We start from the raw sequence: 23,046 nt of genomic DNA, 5'->3' as shown, positions 1-23,046 counted from the left end.
TACTTACCTATGCATTAATCTACATTCTTATATATGTATAATTTAGGATCTCTCCTTAAGACACGTCATTGAATATTGTTAATTGTATACTTAGATTAAGGCATTAAAAATAATAACATATACATAAACATGAATATTGAAAACATACATGTGTCTACATTTAACATGAACATATTTACATGTACATTTATGAAATAAAATATACACTACTCTACATTGTTATGTATAATTTAGGATCTCCCCTTAAGACATGTCATTAAATATAGTCAATTACACTTAGATAAAGACATTAAAATCAATAACATATACACATAAAAATATGAATATTGAAAACATACATATCTATTTTTAACATGAACAAATATACATACATCTATGTTCAAAATAAAAAATACATTTTAATCTACATTCTTATGTATAATTTAGGATTTGGACCCTTAAGACATGTGTCATTTAATTACACTTAGATTAAGGCATTAAGATGAATTTAACATATACATAAACATAAATTTAACATATACATAAACATTTAACATGAACATATATACATATATCTATGAAATAAAATATGTACATTTTAATCTGCATTCTTATGTATAATTTAGGATCTCCCTTTAAGATGTATGTCATTAAATATAGCTAATTACACAGTTTAGATTAAGATGAATTTAAGGCATTAAGATGAATAAAATGTATACAGCAACATGAATAAAACATATATGTAAACATAAAATATTAAGACATTAAAAGATCAATAACATTTACATAAACATTAATAAATTTATATGAATATTGAAAATATGTTTCTAATATTTTTTGATATTTTTTCTAATATTTTCTCACTATTTTCGAATATTTTTCAAATTGATATTTTTAAATATATTTTCTAATGTTTTTCTAATATCTAAAAATGTAATTTTTTCCTAATGTTTTTCTAATAAATCTAATATTTTTCTAAATTTTATTTTCTACACTATTTTTAAAAATATTTTTTTAATATATTTCTAATGTTTTCTAATTTTCAAGACTAACATTTTTAAAAATATTTTCTAATGTTTAAATCCTAATATTTTTTCATAGTTTTCTAATATTTTCTAAACTACTTTTTTTTAAAATATATTTTCTAATGTTTTTCTAATATTTAAATGTAATGTTTTTTCTAATGTTTTTCTAATGTTATATTATTATAAATTTTCTACTATTTTTTCTAATGTTTTTCTAAATTTTATATTATTATAAATTTCTTAATATTTTTCTAATGTTTTTCTTTAAAATTTTCTAAATTTTATATTATTATAAAGTTTCTAATATTTTTCTAATATGTTTTCTAAATTTGTTTTCTAAATTTTATATTATTATAAATTTTCTAATGTTTTTCTAATTTTTTTTTTTGATGTTTTCTAAATTTGTTTTCTAATATTTTTTCTACTATTTTCTAAATTAATATAATTAAGTTTAACATAAATAAACAATAAAAATATTAAATTAACATTAAAATATGCTTTGAAAACATTAACAACGTAAAAAAATTAAAATATGCTTTGAAAACATTAAAAATGTAAAAAAAACATTAATATAATAATATATAAACATACCTAAATAGCACGAGGATGAGAATCTGAAGGAAAATGACAAGGGGGCACTCACCAATATCGTACGTTCACTCCAACCACTATTTAATGCTGTAAAAATGAACAGTGGGGGTAAAAATGACGTTTTTATATCAGAATTTGACTTTAACATGTTCTTGCGAACATTCTTAATTAAGAATGTTCGTGCAAACATTCCTTAAATTTGTTAAATGTATTCGCAATGAACACTTTTCAAATATGTTCGCAGCGAACATATTTTAAGTGTTCGCGTGAGCGTACGTAAGATCCGACTTCATTTTTTGCAAAAAAAATTCATTCCTTCATCCCATTATTGTGGGTTCACTCTACAAGGAGATATGACAAAAAAAGGTTATGCGTAATAATATGAGATGCAATCACATGTGTAGTATATTTCTACAAAAGAAAGAAAGTACAAGACACATAAACAACCTACCTAAGTGTGTACATGCCTCAATAAGAATATCATATCTTAGGTACATTTAATGCAATCAACTAATTGAAGGAGAAACAAAATATACCAACATAACCATAAGTATAGTTTAGGTTGCTAGGATAGATACATAAGTTAGCCTATGTAGGTTTTCATGTACAAATAACTCTCTTAGATGACTAATAAAACTAGAAGCTAATGTAAGGAAAGGGTTCCCCCTTGAATAATAAGAAGAAGAGAGACAATGAAGCCCGACTAAAAGTGTATCTTCTTATATCTTATATATAGGTCCAGCTCATAGACTCATATGAGTATCACATTCTATTGGATCCTATTTTAGAACATTAAACATGTCATATTTCTACAGTTTTCAACTTTTCTATTACCTCTATGTGTACTCTATAAAGAGATTGCTATATTCAGTATCTTATAGTTTTTTACACTTGTATAACCTCACCAAATTATTTTCTTCAAATTTTAATTTTAACGAATCTCATGGTTCAAAAGAACTAAAGGATCAATACTCAATTGGTGTTGTACATAGAACATAGAAAAGTAAATAAAAGGAAACTTAAAAAAGGAGGAATGAGATTGTAATGTCCCTTCGATAACTTAGTTTTGTAATGTCCCTTACCTAGATAATTTAGCTTTTAGAAACGTTGACATCTTGGCTAAGCTTTTATAGGTTAACAGTGTGAATAGGGCATCCATTTGAGAATTTGTGGAGGTATGAAGGGTTTTTATAATCTTCCTTGGGCAGTTTGGTATAGTCTTTTAAATTTTAGGAGGGACTCCTACTTTTCAAGGATTGGATCAGAGTTGACTAGAAAACATCAAGGGACTTAATCTATCTAAAGACTTTAGTTGTAGTTTTTTTCAAGGAAGAATCCTTGTTTTTTTATAGGAAACTATTAGTTCACCAGTAGCATCGAGATATCATTCCTTACTAGTGATTAACATCATATATTAATGTTCTAGCTTTGCAAAATAATTCAATTATTAAGGAACAAAAGCTCTTGGAAGAATATGGAGTTGGACAAAACCCTGACTTTCTTGATGCTTGGTTTCTATAGAGATCAAAGATATTCTAAAAGAAGAATCAAAATCTTATGGAGAAGTTTTGAATCATATTTTTTTAGGGGAGCTCATAACGATCAAAATTACAGATCACTATAAGTATATCCATTCACAACTGGGTGAAGAAAATAAAAATCACAAACATTTTGAAGTTTCCTTGGAACCCAATTGGAGATCTTTTAGAAATAAGAGGCAAAGGTTGATTAGTGTTAAGTAGGTCATCAAAGATATTTTCGAATTAGAGTCTTGAAAGAATAATTTCAAAATACATGAGGAGAATTAGAGTCTTGAAAGATCTTTAAGATACATGAAAAAAAAGATTGAAAAAGTGGAAAATGATATCATCAAACAACAAAGCAAAAATGAATCAAAATTTTTAAAGGTATTGTTTGACTCTATGATACACATTGAGTGGAGACTAAGAAAATTATAATATTTCTACAAAATCACAAATGAATTTAATAATAAGAACTAGAATACTAGATTATGATTGTTACAAAATTCTAAATAATTATTTTAATTTTATTTATTAAATTAATTGTTGAGTCCCAAAGAATTTTACAATGTGGCAGAATACCAGTAATACTATAATAAGATGATATGATAGTGCAAATAGATAGATGAATAGATAGATAGGTGTCAGTCAATCTAAAGTAGATTGTCAATCCTATAGTTATGCAAGAAGTCCTTGAACCAGTGAGTAGATTCTCTTGCATGTCTAGTCAAGTTGTTAGCCCAGTCAACATAATAAAAGTCCATTTTGCTTTCGTATCCTCCATTCCACTCAAATGTATCCATGAACGTCCATCCAAAATAACCCTTCACGTTACATCACGATTTGGCCTAGGTACTCTTGAAAGAGAGGTCACAAGTTCAAATCCCACTAGGGGGTAGGGTATGTATGCCTCATTTGTAGTGCCAAGCGCCTCTCAAAAAGGAGTACGCGGTAGTCCCATATCACTGTCACCATATGTAAACCCAAAAACTATGGCATAGTGTCATGGACTATAAAACCCACTTACTTTTTACTTACTTATCCATCCCTGCAAAATTACAATAAAATTATGAATCAAATTATGAGGGAGGTAAAGAAAGTATGGCATTAAATAGATGTAGAGAGGGCAGAGGCTGTACTTTATAGCCAATGCAAGGTTTAACAAATGCTTGGAATGGTAGTTAATTTTCCACATATCATTCAATCTCTCCTGCATAGTCACGCTTGAGTTGTGTGAATCATCAATCCCTACACAATACAAACAAATTTAACATTGTTATCTACTAAAAGACACAAGTAATCACATTATCTGCTAAAAAGAATCCAAGATTTTTAACTTTTTATAAAACCAAGTATTAAGATGATTAGGCACAAAATGTTTCATATTGTATACCATTCTCCATGATGAAAACAGTAGGATTGTTATACTCTCTTTTGATGTAGTTGAGCAACTCTCTAATCCCACGTGGATAAACATGTATCCAATCTGCTCCTCCCTGATACATTATACATAAAATTATTTATATTTTATATAATTTTATTAGTATTGGTGATTTTTAAATATTATACATTAAGAAAAACATAAATTTAAAAGCAATAAATCAATTTTGACTAGGGAAGAGACCTAGTAGCCGTTAGGGATCTAATGACTATCACAAGTGGATGCCATGTGGATGCCATAGATACCTTTCAATAGTGTTAGAATGGGGTTGTCGTTGCACCAAAAGACTAATCTTTCAATGCCTGATACAACCACTCAACTTGTGGTAAAAGACTACCCGATACAACCACTCAACTTGTAGGTTAAGCCCTTGTCACAAATCCCAAGGGAATAGTCCATCAGACATTTATGAATCATTGATCATTTTCTAGCTTAGTTGGTGATTGACGGGTTCCACTATTGGACACTACATAATATCTACTAGGACATTTTACCACAAGTCTTTTTTAGACACTTAATAACAGATAAGAGACTAGTGGGGGGTGAATATAATGATATCTGATGAGTGTTTTAAAATGACACTACACACCAAAAAATTGGCATAATTCAACTTACAGCTTAGGGTATCTAAGTGTAGAAATGACTAATGAATCTCTTCCCTATTTAACATCCTAAAATTCAAGTCTTAATGTATAATGCTTAAGCCCAACAGCTTGCTTTTAAAACCTTAAAATCTCCATTTTTATAGAGATCTTCATTTTACCTGAGGTCCAATCAGGGCACCATTGCGTTCATCTGCATAAACATTCAAAAAAAGTGTTGATCAATACAATGAACTTGATAAATTATTAAGTCCCCACCTTTTAATTGAGACCCAAGCTTGCTCTAACTAATCAAACATGGCATCTTCTGGTAGAATGTTGTAAAATTAATAATATATCAGACATACAGACTAGTATGGCATGGGTATCCTGTGTGAAATTGTTGTTCATAGGGTTTTGGACAGAACTGTCATGAATGACATACATTCCAGTGTAATAATTGATGCCCAAGAAATCAAAGGTGTTAGGTTTATTACATTAATTAGGTTAGTTTTTGTGTTTAGGTTAGATAAATAAAATTAGTTCAATATATAGTTGCTAGGAAGTTATTCCCATAAGCAGTTGTTGTAAGGGAAAGTAAAACTATATAAACATGCCCAAACATCAATGTAATGATTCGGTATTATGCAATATTATTCATATCAATCCAATATTTAGTATCATTTCAATATCATTGTTAGTTTCAATTCTATATGTTTCCAAATGTATCTAGAAAATCTGAATCAATAGTTTCAGCATTTTATATTTTTGCTCTTTCATTTTATATTTTCAATTTCACATTCTTTGGGCCTATTACAGTGGTATCAGAGTGGGTTAATCAATGGGGAGAAGAGTGCTTTTAATAGATTTTGGATGACCAGACCCTATTTTTTGTGAATAAAATAGGAGGCTGGAGGAAATGGAGGTTGGAGGATTTTTATCATCTCAAGCTAGCTTCTCACTTAGAGATGATTACTACATGAGAAGCACCTATTTGTGTTCCTATAAAGTTGGGGCTTGGCCAATTCCTCCCTAAAGATAAGAGGCAAATTGATAGATTTGTATCCCTGAAGAAAAGAGGGGGCTTGGCTACATGATTGTCCTTCTATTGAGTGAGGGGGGGTAGGATTTCAACAATGTTGTTTGAGACACTCGGAGGAGATGTCAACTTTCAAAGGAAAGATGTCCAAACATATTAGTGGTGATTGTTTCTATGGCACTTAAGGAGGTTTAGACACACTCGAAGGAGATGTGGACTTTCGGAGGAAAGGTGTCTCATGTGCAGCACCAAAGGAGGCATCCTACACACTCCATGGAGATGTGAAATTGTGGAGGAACTATGTCTTGTTGTGTAAAAGAGGTAGAAATAATGTTTTTATGAGGCCAACTTTAGGATTTACAATCTGAAGCTGGGATATGAGGGCAACTTTAGATTAGGAATTGCAATCTGAAGTTGCAGACTATTTACAAAGATTGGTGAAAGAGCTCAACTTCAAGATTAAGATGTTGGCATTATGATACATTTTTGTCATTAGTTACAACACTTATTGGATTCTAAATGCTTACCGAGCTCTCACCGGACATTCCTTTGTAAGCCAAGCTTTACCTAGTTCTCAGTGTTTACCGAGTGATCGAGGTGAACAAAGAAGTCAGTGTTTACCGAGTGATCGAGGTGAACAAAGCAGCCAGTATTTACCGAGTGTTCAAGGTAAAGAAAGGAATCAATTTTGACCGAGTGAAGATGTACTTAGTATTGACCGAGAACTTCGTGATAACCGAGCTCCTGAGGTTATCAAGGAAATTAATTTTACCGAGCTCAGATGGTTATCAAGGAAACTAACTATCACCGAGTCACAAGGTTCTATCGAGTGTTTCCTTTGATCACCGAGCTACAGTTCAGATAGAAGTGTTCACCGAGTGACATCTCTTCTACGGAGTCTCCAGTGGTTACCGAGTTCAGAACTACTCGAAGTGTTTAGTATGGACCGTGCCTTCACTTCTATCGAGTGCATGACGATGCCAAGTAACGCAGTGGATGCTGAGTATCAGAAGGACACCGAGTCAGTTCAGTGAACCCGAGTTTTTTACCTTGGGCCGACTTTGTATAGAGATTTGCACTTGTTGTTTTGGCTGACCTTGCATGTATTGTTTATTTGGATGGTATATATATGCAATGTATTGTATCATTCAAATGAAAAATAGTAATGGTAATGAATGAAAATGTGAAAGTGTGAAAGAAATACATGCGTGCGAAAGTATGTGTGCTGAGTTGTGAAGGTATTCAGCAAGGTCAAGTTTTGGAGAAGAAAAGTTTTATCTATCACATCAAGGTGAATCAGAGCACAGCGGATCTTATCAGCAATCAGTTGTAATCAGATCCACTATTTCATTCTAACAGGTGAATCAGTTTTTGTAAATCCTTTAACAAGGTAGACTTAACAGTCTTTTGTAAATCTCTTAACAGAGTGCATACTTTATTGTATGTTTGTAAATCCTCTAACAAGGTGGATCTAGCAATCCTTTGTGCTCCTAACAGGGCAGATCACCAGAAGTGGTCATTGTAAGCCTTAACCGGCCAACTTCATACTGCAGTAACGAAGCTTTGTGGGTTTCATCCCCACCCCAGTTTTACTTTCTATTTGGAAGGTTTCTGGGTCACCAAATCTGTGTGTTCAAGTGTTACAAATGATTTTGTTTCATGCTTACAGTAGGTTACTTGGATGAATGGTGAATATATCAGTATGCAGTTTTATTGTTTGAAATTTTAAAAGTTACTGATTCACCCCTCCCCTCTCAGTAACTTGTCATATCTTGAATATTTCCAACATAAGATTTGCAATCTGAAGTTGCAGACTACTTTCAAAGTTTGGTGAAGGAGCTTCATCAAAGTTTATCATCTTGGTGAAGGCTTTTCAATTTTATTGGATTAATGTAATAAGGGGGGAAATGTTGAACTTATTACATTAATTAGGTTAGGAATGTTGGACTTATTACATTAATTAGGTTAGTTTCTAAATAAGCGAGAATGATTGTTGAATTAATGTAATAAGGGGGGAATGTTAGGTTTATTACATTAATTAGGTTAGTTTTTGTGTTTAGGTTAGATAAATGAAATTAATTCAATATATAGTTGCCAGGAAGTTATTCCCGTAAATAAAACTATATAAACATGCCCAGACATTAATGTAATGATTCAGTATTATGCAATATTATTCATATCATTCCAATATTCAGTATCATTTCAATATCATTGTTAGTTTCAATTCTATATGTTTCCAAATGTATCTAGAAAATCAAAATCAATAGTTTCAACAATTTATATTTTTAGTTTCACATTCTTTGGGCTTGTTACAAAAGGACCCTTTCAACATATTAGACTACGCTTTTGTAAATTTGGGTAGACGAGCACCCAACATTGCTCACATTGTAGCTGGATATTCTCCTCTTGTCAAGGGATTTATATACCTGTTTAAACCCATAACATCACTATTGGTATTAAAATTTTAGTAGGAAAAAAGGTAAATTTTATAACAAATTATTGTGTTTGAATTAGATTGTATTATGTTTTTAGCTTTTAGATGGGATTTTGTATTTTACCATTCACATGATAGAGAATTTAAAAGTAGATAAGGATGGATTATAGAGTATGGGAGGAACTATTAACTATTAAAAATTTAAAAGAATCTATAACAAATCGTATTAATAGTACACAAATGATAATTTAATCATTGAAATGTTAGATAGAATAATGATAGATTATAGAATATGGTTTCAATCATTAATATAAAAAATGATTTATAATAAATCATATAAATTGTAGAAAACTAATAACTTTATCATTAGTCAATAAGTTTTACTACTACACTCTCAAGTTATGATGTTGAAGTTGGGAAGCGGCTGAGTGTGAGGGTTTTAGAAGCTTGTTTTGCTGTAGTTGGGCTATGTATGCATAGAGAGAGTGCCCCATTTCTCTTCTATCTAGTGAAACCTTTTGTAGATTCAATATTGGCCGATTATTGTTGTGCAGGGTTTGAGTTTAATGTGGAAAACAAATTTTAAGATCTTTTTCAAAGTTTGTTTGCCTGGCTATTATGGCTGCGAGTGGGGTTTCCACAAGTCTCATTCTTGTTGGAGCCTCTGGTTGAGATGGATCTTCTCTCAGGGTGAGGTCATAGGAGAACGAGCCATTTTATGTTAGTGAGTGCCAGAAGTTAAATAAAGTTAATGGTTTTTTTTTGCGTAGCCAGGATCGACCTATGCTAGTTATTCCTCCAGAAGCAGTAATGGAGGATGTGGACTATTTGGCCACACATGCATTGATATGCAAGTTTCTTGGTATTTAGATTTCCCTGACAGCTTTGGAAGCTTGAATTCGCCATTCATGGAAGGTGGAAGGTGATATGGACATTATGTTGGCTAGGAATAGCTACTTTTTGGTGAATTTCTCTTACATGTTAGATTGAAATCGGGTCTTTGAGGGAGGCCCATATTTTTATGACAGAGTAGATCTTTTTGTCAAACGCTGGCATCCAGGTTTTGATTCCATGGAGGATCTTCCTTTGAGAGTTCCTGTTTGGGTCCACCTACCGCAACTTCCTTTGGAGTTCTGGCGTGAGGATATCTTGCGACAAATTGCTGATGTGCTCAAAAAGCTGATTGCTATAGCCCACCAATCTCTAGACAAAAAGGTTATTTCCTATGCACCCTTATTTGTGTTGAAATTGATTTAAATAATCCTTTGCCAGATTCTCTAGAAATTTGTCTTGGCTCTTCTTCTTGAATCCAACAGCTAGACTATGAATCTATTCCCTTCTATTGATGCCTTTGTCATGTGTATGGTCATTTACAACATCAATGCCCTCAAGCCTCCAAAGGAAATGGTACCCCTGTTGGGTTTTTTAGCCCAAGGATGGCAAATGATGGTAAGGGGAATGGTCAAAATGTTAGTGGAAAAGGAAATGCTCAGTCTGATAATGCAGGTAAAGGAAAAGCTCATATGAACACTTCAAGTCAAGGGCTAGGGTCATCCAGTTCTACTAGTCCTAATAAGGATGGTTTTATCCCAGCTCGAAACCATGCTAAGGGGTGGGGTCAAAAATGATCTCATCCAGATCGGCAAGTTAACTCAGGGTTTAATTGTTTTGAGGTTCTTGAAAATATGGTTATAGAAGAAGGTATTCTTGCAGAGGCTCAAGGTGCAGCTACTAGTTCAAAGGGGAGGAATTCTACTCTTAGTAGCAATCGGGATGTTGTAGTTTAGCATATCTCGGAGACTTCTATTGGCCCTAAGTCTAGTGCCCTTGTGGTTTCTCCTACTCCACAAGAAAAGGATGTTCTTCGGGCAAATTTGGTTAAAGATGTGTTTGCCTCTGGTAAAGGAAAGGGAACTTCTCTTGCTTTGGGCCTGATGCAAAGACCATTTAAGAAAGTGTCTTTTACTACTCCCTCAAGAGTTGGGCAAAAGCAGGATCAGGAAAAAATTAAACTTACAGGAGATTTATTGGTAGAGTCTGGGGTTGTCAAGACCTTGGATGAGCATTTTCCCCACTCTACTCAATGATTATTCTCTCATGGAATGTGAGGGGGTTGAATAGCATCCCCAGAAAAAAAGCTATTCACGATCTTGTGGTCGAGCATTCTCCAAATATCCTTTGTATCCAGGAGACCAAGCTTTCAGTGGAATCCATGTTTAGATGTGCTCCTAACATTTGGTTTCTAGGCCAATGTCAGTGTATTGGCACTTTGGGGAGCTTTGGTGGTCTTGCCATCAGTTGGGATCCTAGGAAAGTTATGCCACTTTACTGCATCTCTTGCCTCTCGGCTCTTTCAATGGTTTCTTCCTCTCTAAAGATTGGAGAGATGATTCTTGTTAGTAATGTATATTCTCATATTGATCTCCCTAGCAAGTCTAAGCTCTGGGATCATATTAAGCATATCAGAAGCTATCATCCTTTATTGCCTTGGATTGTGGCTGGAGACTTCAACTTTGTTCTCAGTTTAGAGGAGAAGAGGGGTGGGCTAGCTCGTTTGGGTCATTCTTCTAAGCTTCTTCGACAAAATATTAATCTTTTACATCTCTCTAATGTCAAACCTCTCAATGGGCTCTTTACTTGGAACAATCAAAGGGTTGGAAATGATGCTATCTCATAACGCTTGGATAGGTTCCTTGTTTCCTAGTTTTGGAATTCTAGTTCTCTTTTGCTCTCTTCTAAAATTCTTGATTGGAGAGGTTCTGACCACTGGCCTATTAAGGTCATAGCTAGTTATGTTGATGTCCCCAAGAACCCTCCCTTTAAGTTCCAGCTGATGTGGCTTTGAGACTCTTCTCTTCATGACTTAATGGTTCACTAGTGGAGATAGGGAGGCCCTACCTATGGCACTACTATGTTCTCCTTCTCTAAAAAACTTCAATTTGTTAAAAGGAAGTTGAAGCATTGGGGAATTGTTTTGGTAATCTCCATATTATGAAGAAGAGGGCTCAAGATCATCTTGATGTTATTACTAGGCAGATTCAAGATCTGGGTTTTTCAGAAGCTCTTGGCATTGCTGAGTCTTGAGCTTCTGCTGATTTAGCTGAGTGGGATCTTAGAGAAGAAATTTATTGGAAACAGAAGGCTCGAGTTGACTGGCTTCAAGAAGGGGACAAGAACACTGCATTTTTCCATAAATTTGTCCAGGCTCGACGTAACAAGAGTTACATTTCTTCTCTTGTCACTTCTGATGGGATGCATCTGACTTCCTCTCAAGCTATTTCTAGGGAAGCTATTCAATTTTACTCTGCTCTTTTTTCAAATGATTTACCTCCAATAGAGATTGAGGAGAATACTATCTTGTCTTGTATTCCCTCTATTATGACTAGGGAGATGAATAATTCTCTTATGAGGCCACTTAGTATGTCTGAATTGGAGGGGGTGGTCTTTAGCTTGTGGAAGGGCAAAGCTCCAAGGCCATATGGTTTCCCTATTGAATTCTTTCAAGAATTTTGGGATTTTATCAATCATGACCTTTTGGGTTTGGTTCAAGAGTCCTTTTCTAACAAAGAAATGCTTCGGGCCTTGAATGCTACTTTCTTAGTCCTTATTTCGAAGAAGGAAGAGGCTAATCAGCTGGACTTTTTTTAGGCCCATTTCTCTTTGTAATGTGGTCTATAAAATCATCACTAATCTCCTAGCAGAGAGGCTTAAATTTTGTCTTCATATGGTTATCTCTGAGGAACAAGGAGGTTTTGTGGTAGGAAAACAAATTTTGGATGGGGTGGTTACTGCTTCTGAAGCTATTCACTCTATGTGTACTTCCAGGGAATGTGCTATGTTTATTAAGCTTGATATGGCTAAGGCTTATGACAAAGTCAATTAGGATTTCTTCCAGAAAGTTCTTCTTGCTTTTGGCTTCAGTTAGGATTGGGTTAGATGGGTTCTTAGCTATGTTAATACTCCTTCCTTCTCAATCCTTCTTAATGGTGAACAAACAGAGCTTTTTGGGACTTCTAGAGGTCTTCGTCAAGGAGATCCCATCTACCCTTATTTTTTTATCATTATGGCTGAGGGACTTGGTAGACTTCTCAAGTTTCATGTTTCCCAAAATTTGATTCAAGGATGGAAATGGGGAATATTGTGTGCCTGCTCTTTCTCACCTTCAGTTTGTTGATGATACTACCCTTGTTGGAGAGCTCAGATTTGGGAAGCTAAAGCCTTTAGGCTCACTTTGGATACTTATTTGGCTGTCTCTGGGCAAAAAATTAATGACCACAAGTCCTCTATTTTTTTCTTCAACAGTCCTGAGCTGATCTAGCGGAGGATTGCTAATATCTTGAGATTTCAAATTGCGTCTCTCCCTCTGACATACTTGGGGGTCCCTATTGTGATGGGTAGATAGCCTAGGCTTTTCTGGCAAAGCCTGCTTGACAAAATTTGACCAAGGGTCAATAATTGGACTCATAGGTGGCTCTCTACTATTGGTAGGGTGACACTCTGTCAATCTATAATTCAAGCTCTTCCCATAAATAGAAGCATGGTTCAAGCTGCCTCGGTGTATTTTCTTAAAGAATTTGATGCCCTCTCTCCCCAATTTCTTTGGAATGGCAATTTGTAACATACCAAATGGAGCCTCATCAATTGGGATACTCTATGTAGGCCAAAAAAGGAAGGAGGCCTTGGCCTTTAGTCTACTATCTTGTGCAGTCAAGCTCTTTCTACCAAGCTCTATTGGTGTTCGTGTACTAGTCAGTCTTAGCTTTGGGCCCGTATCCTATCACACAAGTATTTACCTGGTGTTGAACCCTCACAAGTTTCCAGTTTTTCTCTTGAGGGAAGAGGCTTTATGGTGTGGAATACCCTCAAGATTGGTGCTCACCTGGTGAAGAGAATTTTATTTTGGATCTGCAATAGAGGCATTGAGGCTCTATTTTGGAGTGATTCTTGGAATAGGCATCCTCCTCTCCTTTCCTCTCATCCTCACTTGGAGGCTCTTTTTGATTCTTTCCTTTCTACTGGATGGAATAAGGTGGCTCATTATAAGGAGGATTTTAACCTGGGCCTTGCTATGGGTTATAGATGGAAGAATTCTTCTGATTGGCCTCTGGGTGGCTTATTGGGAGATCGGCTGGAACTATCTCAGATATTGGCTTCTAGGGATTGTAGCTCGTTGCAAGAACCTAATGTTTTGGCTTGGGGAGGTGCTTCTTCTGGCAAGTATTCTATTTCTTCTGGATACCTTGTGCTGACAAAGAAACTTTTTGGTGAGGTGGAGTTATCTTGGTGGAAGAAAGTTTGGAATAGTTTTTCATGGCCTAACTGTAACTTTTTCCTCTGGATTTTGGTTTACAATCATTGTCTCACTTGGGATAATCTCTGCAAGTGAGGCTTCCAGGGGTCTTCCATCTGTGTTCTCTGCCGCAATAGTGAAGAGACTATATCTCACCTTTTTTTCCAATTCCCCTTTACCAAACAGATTTGGCACCTATGGTGGAGTGTGTGGGGATGTATGTGCTGGCATGTGTCCTCTTTGTCTAAATTCTGGGATAGTTTGGGCCATTCCCCTTCCAAGAGTTATTTTCTTCAAGTTGCTTGGACTATCAGCCCTTCCCTTATTTTATGGCATGTTTGTCTTGAGAGGAATAGGAGGATCTTTCATGATTTTCAATTTGAGTTCAAGAACCTGTGGGGGTGAATTGTTAATTCTCTTCAAGAAACACTCCTTGCTAAATGTGACATCGGTGGGGTTTTGGATCCTATTGATGCTGCTATTTACTCTCGCCTCTCCTTTCCTCTTCAAGGTTGCACTCCCTTGATCCCCCACACCCGCTCTATGAATAGAGCTAAGCAACACTCGCAGCATGTTAATCATCAAGGACGTTGGTCTCCTCCTAAGGCAGGCACTCTTAAAATCAAAATTGATGGTTCTTATCGAGAAAATCCTAGTTCGGTTGGTGTTGGAGGAGTTTGGCATGATAGTTCTAGTGCTATCCAATTTTTGCTTTTTATATACAAGGGTTACCATACTAATAACCTCATGGAAGCCTTGGCTATCTTGGTTGCAGTGGAATAGTGTTGTCTATGTGGCTGAAAAAGAATCATCTATGAGATTGAATCGCAGGTGGTTGTGAACTTATTGCATAATAGGAATCTTGTGCATGTGGATTGGCATTTGGCTCTGGTTATTCAGCAAATCATTCAGTTATGCAATTCTCTAGATTCTATGTCCTTTATGCATATCCCTCGTGAGTGGAACTGTGTGGCTGATTGTCTGGCTAAATGGGCCTCTGAGTAGGGGCCGGCTTGGAACATTCTTGATCTTAGGATGCTTCCCTTTGATTTATCTCAGATGTTGGTTCAACTTGTGAACCAGGCTAAAGCTATGTAGTTCTCTTTGTTTCTTGTGTTGTTCAGCTCTCTTTGATATTCAATAAAAATTTTACCCCTCTTTTAGTTTTGAAAAAAAAAGTTTTACTAAAAATTATATGGTTGAATTCTGCCAGTAATATCATAATTTGACATATCTAAGAAGATATCTCCTATTTATCCATGTTAGAAAGTTCAAAATAGATAATGATGAATTATAGAATATGATCCAAATTATTAATACAAAAACAATATATAATAAATCATATAAAATATAAAAGATTATTTATAAGAAACAACCTACAATAAATTATATAAATTGTAAAAGATTGTATAAAAATAATTGGACACTAATTTTTTATGAGAGAGAGTAGATAAGGATCTGTACTGACCATCCAAAGAAGAAATCAAATGTCCATTTACTGGCTTTTGCATCTTCCTATGAATCACTGTGAGGCAAAAACTAGTGTGTTACAAGTGTGATGCCAATCTTTCCCTTTTGTATTTTTTGCAATAGTATAGATAACCCATTTTCAATATCTATGTGATTGATCAAATACTAAGTAAAATCTATTTGATCTTATTAAGTTTTTTACAATCTATTTTGAAATATGCAATTTATTTGTGAATTCTATTGTGTAAGATAAAAGTAAAACCCATTTTCAATATCTATGTGATTGATCAAATAAAAGTAAAACCTGTTGTGATCGGCAGTCACCATCGCCCCAGCCAGGGGCCCCCTTTTTGTTTTTTATAAAAACTTTTGCCAGCTTTTGCAGAGTGCAAGACTGAAGGAGACAAGGATTTAATCCCATCTAGGAAATATGCCAGCTGTTCCTGAAAATGTGGAGCGCAGTTTTAAGGAAATGAAGGAAAGAAATGAAGGATTTTATCCTTCATTCCTTAAAAAGCTCGCTTCCTAAAATTTTGCAGCACAGTTTTTAGGAAATGAAGGATTTTATCCCTCATTCCTTAAAAAACTCACTCACTAAAATTTTGGAGCGCAATTTTCAGGAAATGAAGGAAGGAAATGAAGGAAAGAAATGAAGGATTTTATCCTTCATTCCTTAAAAAGCTCGATCCCTAAAATTTTGGAGCGCAATTTTCAAGAAATGAAGGAAGGAAATGAAGGAAAGAAATGAAGGATTTTATCCTTCATTCCTTAAAAAGCCTGCTCCCTGAAATTCTAGAGCGCAGTTTTCAGGAAATGGAGGAATGTTTTGATGAAGGATTCTATCCTTCATTCCTTGAAAATCTCACTTTCATAAAACAACAAGCACAAGTCAATAGGAGTGAAGGAAATATTATGCAAAAGAAAAATCCTCAATTTTGAAAAAGCTCGCTCTTGTAAATTGGTTAAAAATTTGTGAAAAGCAAAAAATTGAAAATTTTGCGAAAAAATCAGAAAATTTAGAGGAAGGATGAATTTTATTATGAAGTGAAAGTTGGATTCAGAGAGGAAAAGCGAAAAAATGATTTTCCTTCAAAAGATTTTTTTTGGATTTACATTAAAAAATTAAATATTAGTTTTCCTAATATTTAATTTGATTTTTTTTTAATAATAACCCAAAAAATAAAAATGGAGTAAAAGTTGCAAATAAATTTGATTTTTCATTTAAAAATGGAAGTTAATTAAATATTGATTTTTTTTAATTGATATTTAATTAATAAAAAAAAATCAAAATAGAAATACTTAGCTTCATCATGAAGTTAAGAGCATTAAAGATAGAAAATTTTTGAATCAAGCAGCAAAAAGGCGACAAGTGGCACAAAAAATGGAAACCTTAATGGTTAAGTAAAACAGCTGCCTAATTTTAGTCTACAGCTTTAAAGGCATCTTTTTTGAAGGATGATTTCTATAAGAAACCCTCTCATTCATTCAGGCTCACACAAAAATTTGAAGAGCAAATCGAGAATAGGAGTAAGATTTGAGGAGTTCAAGGAAGCAGATTTTTTGAGAAATTTTCTGAAATTGTTGAGGAGTTTTCAAGGAATTCATGTTAGAAGATTTTGAATCCTATCAGAAAGGATTTTTTCTTTGCAGTGAGTTGTGGAATTTCATATTTCTCGTGGAAGTGTTAAAAGTGAATCTTGAAAGGAGTATGGAAATTTTGGCAAAAATCCAAAATCTTTGTCTTATGGACAAGTCATATCTGTTGTTTTAAATGCTTTCCTTGCATAGTCTTATGTATGTACATTTTCTATTTTGCAGGAAAGGAAAATGGCAGAGCCCAGGGGAACAAGAGAAACATGAGGACAATTGATAAAGAATGAAAGGAGAGGATTCTATCCTGAATCCAAAATCGTGTCAAAGTGGACAGAAATAGGAGATACAAGTCTTGGCTGCCTTGATTTGAAAGATTTTAACTGGAGAATGCTTGGATATAACTACTATCACCCAACACACCTGGCTACAAATATTGTGAGAAGTGGAATTTTCACTGAAGCTGGTTTCCTTCCTTCTTTTCAGCATCTAGAGTTAATCATGGAATGTACAAAGCATTATAGTCCTAAAGAAAAAACCATCTGAGATTTTGAATGAAATATTCTGGCAGATTTTTCTCCGACATCCATTTCTGAAGCATTTGGAATTTCTTCAAATCCAAGGATGGTCACAAAAACACAAGAGCAAGCACTAAGAATCTATACATTTGGAATCAATTTTTGTGAAGAAATAATCAACAAAAGATGGTTGAAAAAGAATAGACCACATCATTCCAAGATTCCTAAAGAAATAGTATGGCCCGACTTGTAGAGGGAATATAGTGATATGGTCATGATTTTGAGTCACATATTTGGCATGCCTTATTCTTATAGGTTTGAATCTTGGATGTGGTATTTTGTTGAGCAGGTAATGGAGGAAGGTGACAGAATAGATTGGGCTAGGCTCATAAGTGATAACCTAAATGAGCAGTTGATGAATCTAGAGCATACAAGGAAATTTTGCATGAGCTCCTATGCCATCTACATGCTAGCATAGAGGACAAATTATGATGGACTACAATGCAAAGGACCAATTGGAACTGGAAGCCAACACCTCAAAGGCCACGAATTTTACTCGCAGTTGCATTTGTATTCAAAGGATGATTACATGAGGGTTAATGATATATTTTCCATGTGCATAGTAAGAAAACTACAAAAGAGGCCACATATAAGAATGTCAATGGGTGCAATGAAGTTGGTTGAAGAATATGGTGCCTGGTTCATTCAGTTTCCTACCTTTTCATACATCTGAGTTCAAGGATTCTCCACGGAGCCATACAAACTTCCTAGGTATCCAACGGATAAGATGGTCTTGTTAGAGCTTACTCAACAACTTACTGCCTATGACAAGATTCAGAAAGGGAAGAAGAAGTTGGGATTGTAGTTTCCAATTTCCATAGGAGAAGGGAAAACTGATGTATGCCCATGTCTAAAAGCTGCAGAGAAATCATCAGATGAGCTCCACTTCTTTCGCCTTCCGCTTTATCCAAAGAGGAATGATTTGGATCCTTTCAACAAGATCTCATCAGCAAGAGGGTCAAAGTACCAACACAAGGTTCACCTTGAAGACTTTTGGGCAAATGCAGTAGATGAGAATGAGATTAGAAAAAGATTGCATTCAAGACTACCATTGAACATTATTAGAACATGTAACATATTCAAGGTTCCTGATCAAATGGAGGAGGACCCAAATGTGATGCGAAAAGGATTCAATCCAGAAATGATATCTCAACCATTTGATTGGAAGAAGAAAGAAATTACAGATCTCAAAACCCTTTCAAAACTAGTCTTAGATTTTATAAAGTGGTGGATTGAGCGTAAGATTGAAAAATCAGTTGCACCAGCTAATGGATTCACATATAGGTTGCTTGGCCACAGAACACTCAAGGATGAAAGATCAAGACAAATATCTGAAGGGACTGTTGAAGAAAGGGGAACTCCATCCGAAGATGTAGGAACCAAGAAACAGAAGGAGGTACCTCGAGAAAAGTGTCCTAGGATTGAGGAAGTCATCCAGGAATCTCAAAATAAGAAGCAGAAACATGGAGATGCTCCCTCTTCTCCAAGTTGAACTCCAAGTGTCCAAGAGATAGAAACTTTTGAAAGGCAGGATGTAGGGACAATTATAAGGAGATTTGAGTAAGAAGAGAATTTGGATAGGCAAATTCATGATAGGTTTAGTATAAATGCTTATAAAAATACATGCAGGAAAGAGGGAGAGATCAAGATATTGCTATAGAAGAAAGTCTTGATATGATCTTAGAGCGATAAATGATTAATGATGGAGATGGTCCACTAGAGGAAGAAACTCCAGGGGTAGCAATACATCTTCCAAGTGTCGAAGCTATAGTTCCTGCGGTTACAATGGATAGTCCAGGAGGTGAAGAAGAGATTGAAATTCGAGTGGTCCAAAGGAAAGAAAAATTGGTAATTCAAGGGGACCAAAGTATACCCATTCCGGAATGGTTGAGGCAACGAATTCAATTGCATCAACAAAAGGAGGTTGATCCAGCAATTGAATTATAGGAAATTTTGGACCAATTAAACCGATCAGAAGAAAAAGGGAAAGCAAAAAGATATACTAAATTCATCAGAGGAGAATTGGGATCCAGAATCCTGCAGATTGTGACTCCCATAGTTGACAAAGGGAAAAATTAGATTGCTCAAGATGAATATCATGTTACAGAAGTAAATCTTGGTCGGGCCTCCTGAGAGCAAATATTGGAAGAATTTGATGACTCCACATAGGCTTTGAAGGATAGACTGAAGAAAGTAGAAGAAGGGTATGAAAAGAAAAAAAGAGAAATTTGGGCCTTATGTCAGTACATCAATAACTTGCCTCATCCAGTAAGAGAGGAAGGTTGGTCATTTGTCCCTCCAACAGGTGTTGCCAATGAAGTGGTAGGTGATATTGACAAAATCAAGCGGATTGCTCAAGGTGCAAAGATTTGGATCGAAGGATTTCAGGAGGTAGCCTTCAAACATGTAGAAGAATTAGTGCAAGTGCACAATAGGTCATTGGCTATAGTCTCTAGGATTCAATGCATGGAGGAATCATGGGTGCATGAGCATATTTACCAACAAGAGGTGATTGCCGACATTTAGAGTCTGATGGACACCCCAAAGCAAGAATTGATTGATGGTCGAGTTATCAGCGAGGGGTATTTTTTTGATTTTATTCGATGGTACAGTGCAGTGATCATGGCTAAGGAAATGTTCAAGAGCTTTACAAGGGAATCCAGTCGATGGAAAAAGATTGTTGATAACATCAAGCAAGGAATATCAAATGCAGTTGCATCCTTGTTATCACAAAGATTAGGGGAAGAGGAAATGACAACTGATAATCTAAAAGTCAAGTTAGAAGAATTATTTCAGCTATATGTATATGGAAGAGATGATTTTGAGAACTTCTCCATCTTCTCAAATACAATGCACACTACTAAGGACTTACTACCAGATTGGGATGAAAGCTTGCGAAAAGCAAAAAGAGCAATTGTAGTTCTAGAATTCAAGCAAGAATCTACACCAAGCATCAGTACAGAGGAGTTGGAAATAATATTAGATTGATTTTGATCTTTTAGGCAAAGAAATCAAGGATAGATGCATTAAATGCAGAGTGGGTGTGCATAGGGATCATTTATTACACCCAACTCCTTCTTAAATTAGCATGCATGGTGGGCATTTATTACCCACTATAGTAGTAGATTCCTTATGGCATTAATGTAGATTCCTTTCCATTGCCCTAACCCTAATTGGGGCTGATGTGGCATGATCTTGACCATCGGTTATTGTGATCATCCGGGCCACCCGTTGTAATCAAGGACCTATATAAAGGCCTCATTTCTCATTTGTAATGGGAGATTTTTATGAGATTGTTGCTATGAGCTGTTGAGATAATAAAGTTTTCATTGAATTTTGGTGAATACTTGATGTGTCTTAGTGCTTGCTTGTTCTCCTAAATTTCTTCAAGTAGATTAACTTTAGCATAGTCAATGTGTGGTGATTACAAGGGAGAATATGATGGTGTATTGATGAATTCCTTTGGTTCATACTTTTGACATTTTAGCGATTCTAATTCATTGTGTAAAGTTAGCTTGAACCCCTTTCATACATATGCTCAACTTCTATCATTTGTATACATTGTTCTTTATGATGGTGTATGCGGTGATATGAAAATCTTTGGCATAACCCTTGAAAATTGCACTAGTTCATGCTTAGTTGTAGTATAACTTGGCGAAGTGAAATTCAGTAAATTGAGAAATTTGTCCACTAGAATACTATTTATTGTTATCACTACCCTTAGGATTAGAATAAAATTCCTAAACCCCATCCTATTTAATTTTTGCATATTCTGTAAAAATCCAAAAAAAAAAAAGTGCTTCATTGCAAAACCTTAAGATAGCTCCCACATCCAGTATGGCTTGAAATGAATATGAATAAACACGTAAGGCCCCTTGTGATCATCAAAAAATCACATCAACCACCGATCTTATCCACAGTCAAGACTTGGTATTAAAGGAACCTTGAAGTCGTTGTATGATCTTCTAGCAATCTTAGCATACACAAGACTTTATTCAAGAGAGGATAAGATATTTTGGTATTTTGTTCTACTATTTGGTGAGTCATAAAACACACATCAACAGAAACTAGCGCTAGAAGGAGGGCCTGACTAAAAGATTTCATAGCAGTTTCACATATTGGACAACATTAATTCCTCCTCACCCGAGGTACATCAAAGATCCTTGAGATTCACCCCGGGAGTGCACGAATTACAAGAGTTGAGTTTTGATCCAAAGCCTAGGCAAGGAAATAAAGAACTATCTACGAGCCAGAATTCACCAAGTGTATATGATCTCACAAGGATATTCCAAACTCCACCACCTCAACATCAAGCACAAGGATCAATCCAAGGAGGAGTTCCACTAGGAGCTACACAAATTCAACAGTTATTTGTGAAAATACCTATACAAGTTGTTTCACCTGCAACTGTCCAACAACAAGTTCCAGCAATGGCCCAGCAATGGCATCCGCAAAATGCATCACCCCTTGCAATGTTTGCCGCATACAATAATATGCCAAATAATCCTAAACACTTTTGTTCTAAATTCTTTGTGAATGATGTGAATCGCACTACTAATGAGCACATTAAATTTTTTGAGGATGTCCTCCAGAATAGAAACGTGCAAGATGAAGATGTTGCATGTAGACTATTCCCTTATTCATTGGGTGAGGAAGCATTTTACTGGTATATCAACCTACCTTCAAATTCAATATAGACTTGGCAACAATTGAAGGATGCATTCCTCGGGAAGTTCAGATTGCCTATCACCCCTGCAGAATTGTATAGACAGTTTATCGAGATAAGGAGACAAGAACGTGAATCAATTGGTGCTTTCAATAATCAATTTCAAAGGGCTTATTCAAGATTGCATGATCCATATCACATAGGAGATGATGCAGCATGACCTATCTACTATGCAGCCCTAGACTGTTTCACATCTATTTTTGTTCAAAAAACTCATTCGGCTCCTGCAAGTTTGATCCAAGCATATGCTGAGGCAGAGAAAGTTAGTTTACAATCACCGGAAACTATGAATGGAGCACCTAGCTATTTTGGAAATGCAAATGCATTGAATCAAGGAGCTTTGAATTATGCTCCAACTATCAATCCAATTCTTGCCCCTCCGAGCTAGTTGGTGTTGCACCCTAGAGCACCTATGTCATAGGCAATGCCCACATAGCCAATTTATCTCCAAAACACAACAAATTCTACAAGGACCCAAGAAGAAAAGGATGAGATGAGAGATTTGATTAAACAAGTGAAAAATTTGTCCACTAAGGTCACTTACCTTAGAAATCAAAATAATCAGTTGCAAAATGCACAAAGGAATTATCAGTCATATCAAGGCAGCAACCAAGGTTATCAAGGGAATCCCCCTCCACATCATGATGGTAATCAAGGGCACAATCAAGGATTCAATGAAGGTAGTCAAGGATATCGTAATAATAACCAAGGTCATCAAAGAAGATCATGGAACATTAATCCAAATAATGGGGGTGTACCATCACCATTGGATAATCCTCCAT

General features: G+C 35.1%; 1 pseudogene; it reads right to left on the bottom strand.

The window, feature by feature from the left end:
* Positions 1 to 3,768: 3,768 nt before the first annotated feature.
* The window catches only part of LOC149553954 (beta-glucosidase 12-like), a 39,566-nt pseudogene continuing 20,288 nt past the window's right edge, over positions 3,769 to 23,046 (bottom strand).

The sequence above is a fragment of the Cupressus sempervirens genome, chromosome 6 (assembly GCF_028749045.1).
Source record: "Cupressus sempervirens isolate cs-2001-9-10 chromosome 6, ASM2874904v1, whole genome shotgun sequence".
Classification (NCBI taxonomy): Eukaryota; Viridiplantae; Streptophyta; class Pinopsida; order Cupressales; family Cupressaceae; genus Cupressus; species Cupressus sempervirens.
The sequence above is the reverse complement of the archived record's forward strand: the minus strand, read 5'-3'. Positions and strand labels throughout refer to the sequence as shown.